The sequence below is a fragment of the Lepisosteus platostomus genome, chromosome 4 (genome assembly GCF_059453375.1).
Source record: "Lepisosteus platostomus isolate fLepPlt1 chromosome 4, fLepPlt1.hap1, whole genome shotgun sequence".
In the NCBI taxonomy this organism is placed as follows: domain Eukaryota; kingdom Metazoa; phylum Chordata; class Actinopteri; order Semionotiformes; family Lepisosteidae; genus Lepisosteus; species Lepisosteus platostomus.
Genome location: NC_142614.1, coordinates 47,565,829 through 47,578,133, shown reverse-complemented (window position 1 = coordinate 47,578,133; position 12,305 = coordinate 47,565,829). Strand labels below are relative to the sequence as shown.

Here is a 12,305-nt window from a genome sequence, read left to right as displayed (position 1 = left end):
ATTTGATCATTTTGGGACCAGCCAGATTTCCTACAATTATCAGGCACCGTTATTTATCTAAACATTTTTACATTTTTTGTAGACTCTGGTGGATAACTTGTGAAAGCCTTTAGCTTGCTTTTAGAAAACACCTATCAAATCCCTTGCATGGCACTTTCATCTATGTACTGTACTTAATTATATCAGCAGCATTATAGAGTTGCTGTCATATGGCTGTAAGTGTTACAGCAGCAAAATATAGAGGAAACTCAAAATAAAATGCAAGTATATGTATATGAATACTATGAATCACAATTCAGTGCTGTGAAACAATTTATGTCATGGGGTCCAACAGTAAATATTTCAGAGGACTCAAAGTAAAAACTTTTACCAGGACTGGTCCAGCTGGTCTCAAACTGAGCCGGGCCAGGATTCCCCAGGGTTAACTTGTGCTTTTCTGTTATTACAGACACACAAGATGGGGCACGTCCAGGACCAGTGGAGGAGCGTGGGGAGTCTTAAGAAATGCCTGCGCATGATGGGGGGGATGGATCTGCAGAGGAGAGGGATAACGTCTCTTTTCTGCCTCTGAACAGTACCCCCCATTTCGCAGGTCAGATCAGCATCTCCGAGCTGGCCCTCACCCAGAGCCTTCAGTTTCTGGCCTCTGACGACTGGTATGCATAAAGCAGTACAATCAGCATCCAACTATTCCGCTTTCTTTGAATACAGTTCTGACTAGTGAAAATACAGACCTTGTTGCCCATAGCTCTTTACAGTTAGACCTCTTTCTTTGTCCTGGTTGATATATTTCTTTCCTTTCACTGAATTAAGGGAGAGGAAGGTTGACGGACTGACCTTCATAAGGCGTCTGTTCCAGCATCACCCCGCCATCCTGATGAGCAGACTGCACAATGTCTCCCAGGCGCTCGTGCAGGAGGTGTGATCTCTCCAAAATATGAATTGTTCATTTGTATGATTGCTTTTCACTGTTTTTGTATCCATTCTGAACCATTTATAGAGAATGGTTCAAGAGAGGGGTACAGACGAGGCTCTGCAGTGCTGGCGGTGGTTTGCCTTTCCCCAGGTGAAGAACTTGCGATCAGCTGTGTCTAGGATGGCAGTGGTGTGTCTGAAAGACATGTTCACCTTCCTGCAGAGAGGGATGGACCCGGAACTGGGCAACACAGTTAAGGTGCTGCTGCACAAAGCCGGAGAATCCAACACATTCATCCTTCATGTACCCCTGCTCATGCAATCAACGCACTGCTGAATGGAGGTCTGAGGTGAGGGCAGAAATATACAGAATAGAATAATACCCAGAATCTTAGGGTCTGACTTCAAGAGCTGTGAAGGGTCATTTACGTTTCACGGAGCTTTAAATCAAAGCATGTAATAAAGAATGTTTACTACAATGCTAATATCCATTTATTTTCTAACCACTTTCTCCAGTTTATGGTCATGAGTTAGCTGGAGCCTATTTCTGCAAACAGTGGGTGTAAATCAGGCCAAACCTTGGACTTGTAACCAGTCCGTCACAGGACAGACACACAGACATGGACACGTGCACACTCACACCAGAAACACATGAGAACACACAAGCAGATAGCACCCCAGGTCCTGGTGGAGAGGATGGGCGCACGTAACCTCCCCAGGGAACTCACCAGCTGCATCCTGCCTGCTGCCACTCTGCTGGCACAAGACGCCTCCCAGGAAACCAGGTACAAGCTTGCTCTTTTCCTAGATGGGTAAGATGGTGATATGCTTCAAGGAGCCAGCTTTGCAACTCCGTGGTGCAATGAGTCTCATGCAAAGATTTGTCATTTCAGACACTTTGGACAGCGGTTGCTGTCTTCCCTGAAGCACCGACTTTGAGCAAAAGGTACTGTCTGTGGTCTGCGGTCCTGTATTTTACAGTACAGCTCTAATTTTAAAACAGAAACATTTCATTTCCTTTAAATTGAAAATGTAGGTCTAAAATGTATAAAATCACAATACATTCACAAACACTTAATAGGGGACAATATACATCATTAACAGCCGGACTGTTTAATTTATTAAAATGAATATTACATGTAGTATGTGCTCTAGAAACTTGCAGATGATTAAATATTGTAATACATTTCTACCAATGCATTTTTTAGGTTATTCTTTTTACATTTATAGTACTTAGCACAAAAAACTAATCTGGAATATATTTAGCTTCCAATGTATTTAAAGGTATCGCTTACTAATTAAAAACTACTTTATTTTTGTCAGTGTATGTTATTCATAATCAGTGAATGAATTAAAGTCATTACTGAATTGTGTGAAAGATGAAAAATGAAAGTACTGTGGCAGGCCTGTTCTGGTACACCCTTAATTAAATGCAGGTGGGCTGGAGCTTGAGGCTCCCAGTGATGTTGCTTGACTGATTGATGGACGTATTGTATTCTGTATGCTTCATGCACATGATCACCCAGCCCGTCTGTCTATCCTGGTGCCAACTTCCACCTTTACCAACTCTCCCACCTTTGTGTCTGTTAGACTTCCAAGTGGAAGAAGAGACTTAATGGTGGAGAATGAAACATCACAGTGAAGACATCAGAAAAGACAGAACTTGTGTTATTTGTGTTTATACTATTCTCTGCTGTTTCTTGGTGGTTTCAAGTGCTTAATAAAGTCGTTATTTTGAAATCATAATTGACCATGCTTCTCTATTCTTTATGTATTGCCTGTGGCTCATATGCCTTAGAATGTTGCCTCAGTACTTGTTCAAGCACATCATGGAAACATAAATGCAGAGGTATTGCTGTACTTACATTTATTCCCCACCCTTTCTGTACTGTATGTATTGTTATGTTATAGTTATTTCTTGAACTAATTTCTGCCACTAACGACAGTCTAAGTTAAGTTGCTGAAGTTGAAGTTGCACTTCCTTTTTAGTTTCTACTTTTACTCCCAAGTTTGATTTACTGTTTATTATGAAGATGTCTATGGCGTTAACTCTGTCTATCAATGCCTTTGAAGATTTGGAATACTTGAATGGGTCCTTCCGAGAGTTCTTTTAACCTGTCAGCTTAGGAAATTCCTTTCAATCCCAGAAAGTATCTGGCTATTTTCTTTTGACTGATTCAATAGATCTCTTGTGTAAACACCATTCAACACAAACTTTCCAATAACAGTATACTTGTCCAAAAACCGAATCTTACCATTGTTGATACAGTACAGTATGTTCTCTTCAGTTTGGCTTGGATGCGTGGTCCCTTCAGAAGTATATTTTGATTGAGTGAAGGATATTTTGCATGTAAATGAGTGAAAGATTGTGGAAACTCTGAAGCAATCTGAACCCTAACCCTAACGCAAATCTATAGCTTGGGTTATATACACTGCATTGCCCTGAGGGAGAATGTTGTCAAAAATGCCCTCAAAGAAAATGTTTGCAAGAAATTGATAACATTTATCAAACCCCTTGCATTTTGCATGGAATGTACATGTTTTTTATGGAATAAAGCCCAGAGTTTTAAGGTATACCTGACTGTTACCATAGTGCGTAACTAACTGGAACACTGCGGGACCGCTGTGTACATACTGTACATTCACACTGGGAGAAATACTGCTCAATATGGGTTCGTGCAAACAACCCGCATATGACCACAGGAAGTCAGAACAGCATTGAAACAAACTCAAAGTAGTCTCCAGTTATCTAGCCTGTAAGCAGGGAATAAAGCTTTGATTGATTTCTGAAACCCTTTCTTTATGTCCTGTTTTCATTCAGGTAAGAGTCAACTATATACTGTACACAATACTGCTGACAGACAGACACAGCCTTGTGGTGTGAATCTCTTTTTTTCTTGGTTTTATTTAATGTGGCACTATGCAGTGGGATGCTGCTCATAAGCCAATAGCATTTAAACGACAATACCTAGAATGCTGCAACTAAGTGTTTTACACACGAGGCAAGTCCTCTGACCTTTCCCAGCCGTGCTTTGGGTTGTGAAAGTTTTTCATTTTTTTAATGAATCGACACTTGACACATGCCTCCAATGTAATGAATCTTTATTACTTTTTCTTATCAAAAATCAATTTAAACTCTCTAGTTATTTTTAAACTTCTTACTGAACTATGGAACAGTTGCAGGGTTGCTATTTCTCTTCCATATTGGCAAACATGGAAAAAACTAAAATATAACCCTATTTTAAATGTAAAGTTTTTTTTTCTTTTTAAAACAACAGAAGTCTTCACATCTGAGGAAAAAATGAAGACATCATAACTTAGGAGAAGTCCTCATTGGTTGCAAAAATGATACATTTTAACGAAACATTTTGAAATATAATGAAACAAATTAAACATTGCTATTTCTCATGGCCATGAGAAACCCTACATTTCGCCTACCAGCCCAGAGTTGGTGTGGAGGATGCGATCATCTACATGCTGCAAAGGGCCTACTCACACCTGGACAGGGCTGGCAACACTGTAAGGATCATGTTTTTCGACTTCTCCAGTGCCCTCAATACCATCCAGCCCTTACTTCTAAGGAGGAAGGTGGAGGAGATGCAAGTCGATGCCTCCATGACCTCGTGGATCACTGACTACCTGACAGGCAGACCACAGTCTGTGAGACTTCAGAACTGTGTGTCTGAACAGGTAGTGAGTAACACAGGGGCACCTCAAGGGACAGTTCTTTCTCCATTCCTCTTCACCCTCCTATACTTCGGACTTTAAGCACAACTCAAAGTCATGCCACCTGCAGAAGTTCTCAGATGACTCTACAATTGTGGGATGTATCAAGGGTGAGCAGGAGGAGGAGTACAGAGGACTGGTCAGCAGCTTTGTGGAGTGGTCTGGGGTGGACCACTTGGAACTGAATGTAACAAAGACAAAGGAACTGGTGGTAGATTTCAGGAGGAAAAAGGTCAAACCTACTCCTGTCTACATCCATGGGAGTGGCGTGGAGATGGTGGACTCATACAAGTACCTGGGAGTGCACATCGACGATAGACTGGAATGGTCTAAGAACATCGAGGCCATCTATAAGAAGGGACAGAGCCGACTTTACTTCTTGAGGAAGCTCAGGTCCTTCAATGTATGTAGTAAGATGCTACATATGTTCTATCAGTCAGTGGTAGCGAGCGCCATTTTCTGCGCAGTGGTATGCTGGGGCCCTGGGATTAGAGCAGTGGATTCTAAAAGGCTGAACAAGCTCATCAGGAGAGCAAGCTCTGTCATACGGTCTGACTTGGACCCCTTGGAGGTAGTGGCTGAGAGGAGAATCATGTTGTCATGGACAACATCTCCCATCCCCTCTATGACAGGCTTGTAGAAATGAAGAGCACGTTCAGCAATAGACTGATTCATCCACGGTGCGACAGGGAGCGCTACAGGAGGTCATTCTTGCCTTCTGCTATAAGACTGTACAATTCATCCACCTTGTGTCTGAGCAGAGGCAACATTGACAGTGACCTGTTTCTGGACTAAACGCATCTACACATCTACTGCTACATCTGTTCTCTTTCTTTTCTTTTCCCGTTTACATCCGTTTGTTGTGCAATACATGCCAGGGACCCGTGCAATACATTTATATTTATATCTATATCTATATTTACTGTATATTCATATGTGTGATACAATTTTTCTGCTTACTGTTCTGTTCTAGTTTGTTCTTTGTGTGTCCGGACTGTGAGTAGCTCTTTTAGTGCACCCTCACTGTACTGATTGTATTGTATGTATTGTACTATTATTATTATTGTATCATTTGTTACACTGTGGCTGTGTTGACTGTGTAAAGCTGCTGTTGCACTGCAATTTCCCTCACGGGATCAATAAAGTATCTATCTATCATAAAAACAGCCACACACACACAAAAACCTTTTCAAGCTACGCTGCGTGTAAGTTCAAAACATCTACCGGTAATCCATGGAACTAATGAAAATATGTAGACTTATGTTTCTTTCACAGTCTGAGTAACAAGCAAAACAAAATCCAAAAAATGAAAATTTTTGGAATTTAATAAATCCCAGTCAGACCGATGTTTTAGGTCTCAAAAAGAGGACATGCTAAATGTCACACCCCACACTCTCCCTCACAAAGGCCATTACATTCCCAAACCCACTGTTTCACAATCTCATTCCTAATTGAACCCATCACATTCCCACATGCACCAGGTTCCATAAATTCTCACTCCCAGACCAATTATCCAACCACGTCCCTTTCCCTTTAGTATTTAAAGTTCCCTCACGCCAATTTATGCTCCCTATTGAGAAGCCTCCCAAAGTATCCTCTTGTGTGTTTCTAAATTTTTTGATTGATCTGCTGGTTCCTAATCTTTGCTCCTGCCTTTTTGACCATTCTCTTTGGATTTTGTTTTTTGGATTGTCTTTCTGGGATTTCCCTAGTTACTGGACTCAGTGCTTCTCCAATTGACTAAGTCCCTGGATTATGTGTTTGGATTTGTCCCTGTGCTACTCCACATTATACAGGATTTGTGGTTCTGCATAAGGATCCTCTTATTCTGCTGATTGGTTCCCTGACACTAAATACTCAGCAATGACATTCATTAAATGCTCTCTTTTAATCAAATTTACATACATTTTTTTTGTGTTGCCCTCTACTAATAAAGTGAGCAGAGTTAGGGTTTAAGGTGCATTCAGACCCAGCTAAAAGGCTTTGTTTTGGCTGTTCTGGATGACTTGGAGCATGCCCTGACTGGCCTGAAAGTTAAGGCATTATTTTCCCATGTTTTCAGCTTGTAGAAAAAGCGTAAAGATAATGTGCACACCTTCCTTTGATATGTCTAGTGTGGAGTTGTCTGTCTTTCTATAGCTCAGATAAACCTGAATGATTAATTGATGCAGAATTCAATGATACAGTAAAAGATGGGCATCTAACAAACTCAGTTTTATGTTCCACTCAAGGAAACTCAGTTATGATTGACCATTTATAAGAAAAGATCACTTTATTGGCCATATTCAACTTCTTGTATAAGGGATTTGTCTTTTTGCATACTCCAACTTGCTCTCCATGAGACACGGACTGGGAGAGAAGCTTGAGGCTCGAGCGCAGTGTCAGCCATTTACAGTATAAAGCACCCTGGAGCAGTGGGGGTTAAGGGGCCCTTACTCAGGGGTGTATGCTATCCTTGTATAATGTGTGATTGGATGTGCAGAAGGATTAATTTATTATCTATATGAGCCTAAGTGGGATTAAGATCCAGTTATAAGTGAGAAGAGATGGGAGTTCATGCCTAGTTATTTAGTAAACATAAACTAATTTTCGACCATAGTCTTTTGATGTTGTTAAGGAAGGGCTAAGGCATTAGCAGGACACAAGTGCCCTGCAGACTCCAAAGTTGTTACAACGCAAGCAATAGCACCTTGGTACAACTAACTGTTGTAATTCAGCACCTTAATTTCTACTGTTTTGTCAAATTAATTTGCCTTATTCTTTCAAAGACTGTACTGTGTGGAATGGGGGAGCTACACATTGAGATCATTCATGATCGAATAAGAAGAGAATATGGCATTGAGACTCACCTTGGACCACTACAGGTGGCTTACAGGGAAACCATCTTGCAGTCGGTTTCCACCACAGGTATCACATTCACACCTCGGCACAATATGCCAGTAATATCTTCACTTTGACAGGTAACAATTGCTTGTGCTGTATATCAGTGGTCATCAGTTTCTTAGAGGGCTCATCATTGATAACATGTCACAATTCCTCTGTAGTGATTCATAGCCGTTTCAGGGACGCCAAATATGTAATGTTAGTGGCTCTCTGAAGGCACCAGTTCTGTAGGGTTTGGGCATTTACTGAGACAATTATTAATTGTAGCAGTAAATCACAAAGTTGATTCTTTTGATGGCTTTAGAATCCAACCATGCGACATAACTCAAACAACGCGCACACACAGGTACTAATACACGAGGATACATTTATTAATACATAGAATATGCCTTAAACTAACAGATCTTATCGAGAGGGTTATCAGAATACAAAAGATATATATTCAATCAGTTACGAAGTGTTACATATATCAAGAGGACATACGTTCAGTATATCATTCATTAAGACCGTTTCATAAATGAACTTGGTTATAACTTCTACATTAGATACTCGAAACAAGTACATAACTCTTAGGAATTAAATTGATATCAACTGGTTGGGATAACAATTGAATTCTTGAGCTGTAATGCATTGAAGTTGAATACTCATCCAATCTTTGGGGATTCAGATCTCCTGCGGGCACAAAGAAACAGTTGCAGGCTGTTGCTGTCCAATCCGCGCTCTCTGGCTCGGTGCCAGGCTGTGCTGTGCGGCTCGCGACGGTGCGTTGCTGATGCTCACTGACCGGCTAGTTAGTGTTGGCATTAACTAGCAAAGTTTGTGCACAGGAGAAAAGATGACTGTGGGTCCCAGCAAGTCAGGAAGAGGACCGGTTCGTTCCTGATGAAGAGCTAGTTCTGAACAGTGATTCAGCTTTCCACAGTTCCGACCTGTTCACGAGGCCTGCTGCTGGCTACTCTCTGGCAACCTCCACTCTAGACTCTTAGAACAAAGGAAAGTTCTGGCACTCGGACACACTGGCCGTTCCGTGGTTGTCCGGGCTGAGTCTCAGGATGGTCAGGAGGCGCGCTGCGAGGATGTCCTGCCCTTGGGAGCCTTCTGCTCCTGGGCCGTCCTGCCCTGGAATTCTCCTTTGAATTCCCTTTAGAACAGTCCACAGAATCCTCTCCAGAATCCCTTCTGAATCTTGTTGAATCTGAATCTGAATCTGAATCTCCCAGGCTCTCTGTGTTGCCTGTTTTACCTGGAGGAACTTCAGCTCATTGATTGGCTGAAAGTTCCATGGGCATCAGAGTCCCACGTGGGTTACTCGGCCCTACCAGTCCCTGATTGGTTGATCAAGGTGAGATATGAGTCACTTAGTCCTGACACTTAGTAATGCAGTCCAGATGTCCAACTGGCACTCCCTAGACAGATAGGCGCCAATGGGTGACCATTGATCATGATAGCCAGGCTTAGCTAAGTGCATCCCCCTTTGGGAGCTGGTTTCTTATCACAAGAAAACATCTTAAATCAGCTTGCATGAATTCTTTCTCTGTGGCTGCACCACAGAGATGAACAGAGAAATGAGGCCTAATTTGGGAAAGCTCAGAAACACTTAATTCTGCCTTATTAATAAGCCTCACCGCTACACCTCTTTACAAGGATATACTGTAGGATGTGTGTTCTGCAAAATGACTGCAGTTTTTTTAGGTGTCCCAAATCACATGTCAGCATTTCTGCCTGGTGTGCATTCCAGCCAATATTTATGAAAGTATGGATTGTTTCTTTTTTCTGTGTCTGTTAGTAGAAAATGCTTTCGTTTTCTTTTTTCATTTCCCTACCCTCTACAGAAGCTTGACCCATTCTAATCTGCTGCAGAGCCTGCTGTTCTGAAACTATTCCTGTGTGTCGTTGTTCTCCTCTGTCAGACACATTGGACAGAAGCATTGGAGACAAGAGACACCTAGTGACAGTTGAGCTGGGAGTGAGCCCCTGCGCAGAGGGTAGCTCCACTGCTGCCCCTGCCATCAGCTTTGAGGACAGTGTGGAAGAGCAGCTTCCTTTGGATGTGAAACAGGCAGTGGAGAATGGAATACAAAGTGCTTATCTCCAAGGTAACGGGGCTCTTAAATGGATTTGGGCTATCAGTGACAGGCAGTTTTTTCTGGTTATTGAAGCACCATTATTTGGGTCAGTTTCAGATTCTGATACCAAGAATGGTTTCCAATATAGAGGATGTGTACTATAGCATGACAAAATGTCCAAAAAATGTTTATCCCATTTGATATTGCAATAATAAAGTCATGTATGTGAAGGCTCACCTTGAAGCATTATTTTTAAGCACTACAGTTTGCATAAACTCTGGTTGTTTACATATCTTTTGTTTTGAACAACTTTTCATTTAACTTCTTAAGAGTCAGTAGTGGAGATCAAGTTCTGGTGCTATGGTGTCATTTTTTACTGACGTGTTTGAAATAGTGATGTACATTCTGTACATTTTATAAGTCCTCTAGAATTATACTTTCATATGTTATGCTGTCTAATTAACTAAGGTAAGGAGTATTTCATATTTATGGTGTATACACAGCTGAAGAGAGGTTTTGAACTACTCAGCTTGAATTAGGTAGTGTTAAATGATGATGTATGGGTGTGAAAGCTAGACCCTGAAAAAAGCTGACCGAAAGAGGATGGATGCTTTCAAGCTTTTGGTGCTAGAGAAGACTGTTACGGATACCATGGACAGCAAGGGTCACCAATAAAGAGGTTCTGGAGCACATCAAGCCAGAAATCTTGCTTAGGGAAAGATCACCAGACTCCGGCAATTGGAGAAAGCAAATATGCTTGGAATGGTCAGTGGAACAAGAAGACGAGGCCACCAAAGAACGCGGTGGCTCGACGCCAACAAAACGGACACTGGTTTAGGTATAGAACAGCTGAAAGGGAAAGTCCAAGACCGGAAAGCGTGGCGAGAGATGGCCTATAGAACCGCCGAGAGTCGGATCCGACTGACCGGATAACATCATCATCATCAAATGGTGATGTGGATGTGTAGGTGCATTGTCAAAAAAGCTTCTAAAAAGCTGCAATTTTACATGTCTGTCCATGTGCTTTCTACATATGCAGCCATTTCCTGATTCTCCAATGCCATTCAAAGTAATTCCAGGTCCACTGCTGGGGTTCCCGGTGCAGGATGTGGTCACTACAGTTTACTCTGTCAGCATACAGCCTGGGACATCAATGGCCATGGTCTCAGCCTGTGTGTCTCGCTGTATGCACAAGGTAACATTTGCTCAAAAGGAAAAGATGAAGACTAGGATAATCATGCAGCACAATACAATTTCTTCAACCCGTTTGAAATCATGATGGAAGGCTCATTTCTAGAAAGTAGTCCCCTAAATGAATAAACCGATGAAAGAAAACATGAGAGAAATATATGTAGAAAGAAAAGTCATTGCTTATTGCAAGACAGAAGTTAAAGATGCAATTGTTAAATGTTCTGAGTAGCCCAGGGCACAATACATAGAGGTTAGAAGTGTTGTGCTGTTTTTTACAATTGGCTTTGTTAGACCAATATGCTAACAACAAAATCAGTTTTTCTTTCAATTTGATTTAAAAATACAACTCAAATATCAAATGCTATATTAAATGTTTATTGCTGCAATTTAGTCTTAATCTATTCAAATTTATCGATGAATAGACGGGCCAGAAGACTGGGTTTTTAGTGACAGAATAAATGTTTATATTTTTTATAGAACATTTAAGCTTGTTTGTCCTTCAGGTTTCATTACAATATGGGCATTGTTGTTTAAAAACATATTTAACAAAGTATTCATCAGGAAACAATGGAGTGTGATGGGAGTGAGCATTTCTTTACAAAAACGACTTTTCTTTTGTTCATCTTTCTCACAGGGTTACTTCACAGTCCTTTGCGCTCTGACATCTGGCACTGCCACCTTCACACTGGAACTGTCCAGCTACGAAGCCATGACTGCCCATGATCAGAACACCCTTCTCAGCCGAATGACAGGAGTGGCATGAAGCCTTCAGCCAAACATGTTTGAAACAAGGAGTACAAGAAACTGTTTAACTCTTGAAAGCATCAGGCTCATACAAAATGTAAACTGGGCTTTGTCTTTTAAGAAGGGGTTGAAAAGACCTGCATTTCCTTTCATGTGTTGTCATCCATTTTGCTGCAGGATATAACTTTGGAAACACACTAAACTGACTTCAAAGTTTGGAATTACCAGCTACAATTCTCTTAATAAATTATGTACAAAAGCTCTAAGAGTAGGATAGGTGATTGTTATGGATAAATTAAGATGTACTGAACAAAGTAACATTTTACACACATCAATAAAAAATTAAAATGCAGAAGCATTAAAAACGACCCCAAGAAAGCTAGTGCCTTCTTCTTTCAGTCTTATTTCCACAGTGGAGTCTTAGGTCATGGTTGAACTGAGTTTAACGGGACATATTTTAACATGGAGTGTTGCTAGGGCTGCAAATATCAGTACCTCTTCCAACAGGAGACACTTTAATGTTCAAATGCGGGACTTTCTGGGTCACAAGGGTCGGCTGGCAACCGTACTCGCCTCAAAAGCAAAGGAGTCCTCACGCGTCATTCTGTTGCGGTGGGAGACATGAGTGAGCACAGTGTTGATGAGCAAGTTGCTCAAACCTAACGTTTCCGAAGGGGTGGAACTGAAGTACGGGAATAATCACGAGGGTGGAGCATCGATAGTGTTACACCGAGATAACAGATTTGCAACTTTTTTTTTAGTCAAGAAGCAATGCAAAGA

The 12,305-nt window shown here is 41.3% G+C and overlaps 2 long non-coding RNA genes across 3 annotated transcripts; both read left to right on the top strand.

Moving 5' to 3' along the window:
• The first annotated feature begins 530 nt into the window (after nucleotides 1-530).
• LOC148673298 (uncharacterized) lies at nucleotides 531-2,661 on the top strand. Of its 2 annotated transcripts, none has more exons than XR_015936187.1 (3): nucleotides 531-1,265; nucleotides 1,809-1,861; nucleotides 2,506-2,661. It is a non-coding gene; the product is annotated as an uncharacterized LOC148673298 (long non-coding RNA). The 2 variants fall into 2 exon arrangements; XR_015936188.1 differs by lacking the exon at nucleotides 531-1,265 and adding an exon at nucleotides 1,674-1,700.
• A 6,649-nt stretch (nucleotides 2,662-9,310) lies between these two features.
• LOC148673297 (uncharacterized) lies at nucleotides 9,311-11,576 on the top strand. The gene is made up of 3 exons (XR_015936186.1): nucleotides 9,311-9,620; nucleotides 10,661-10,785; nucleotides 11,416-11,576. It is a non-coding gene; the product is annotated as an uncharacterized LOC148673297 (long non-coding RNA).
• The last annotated feature ends 729 nt before the right edge of the window (nucleotides 11,577-12,305 follow it).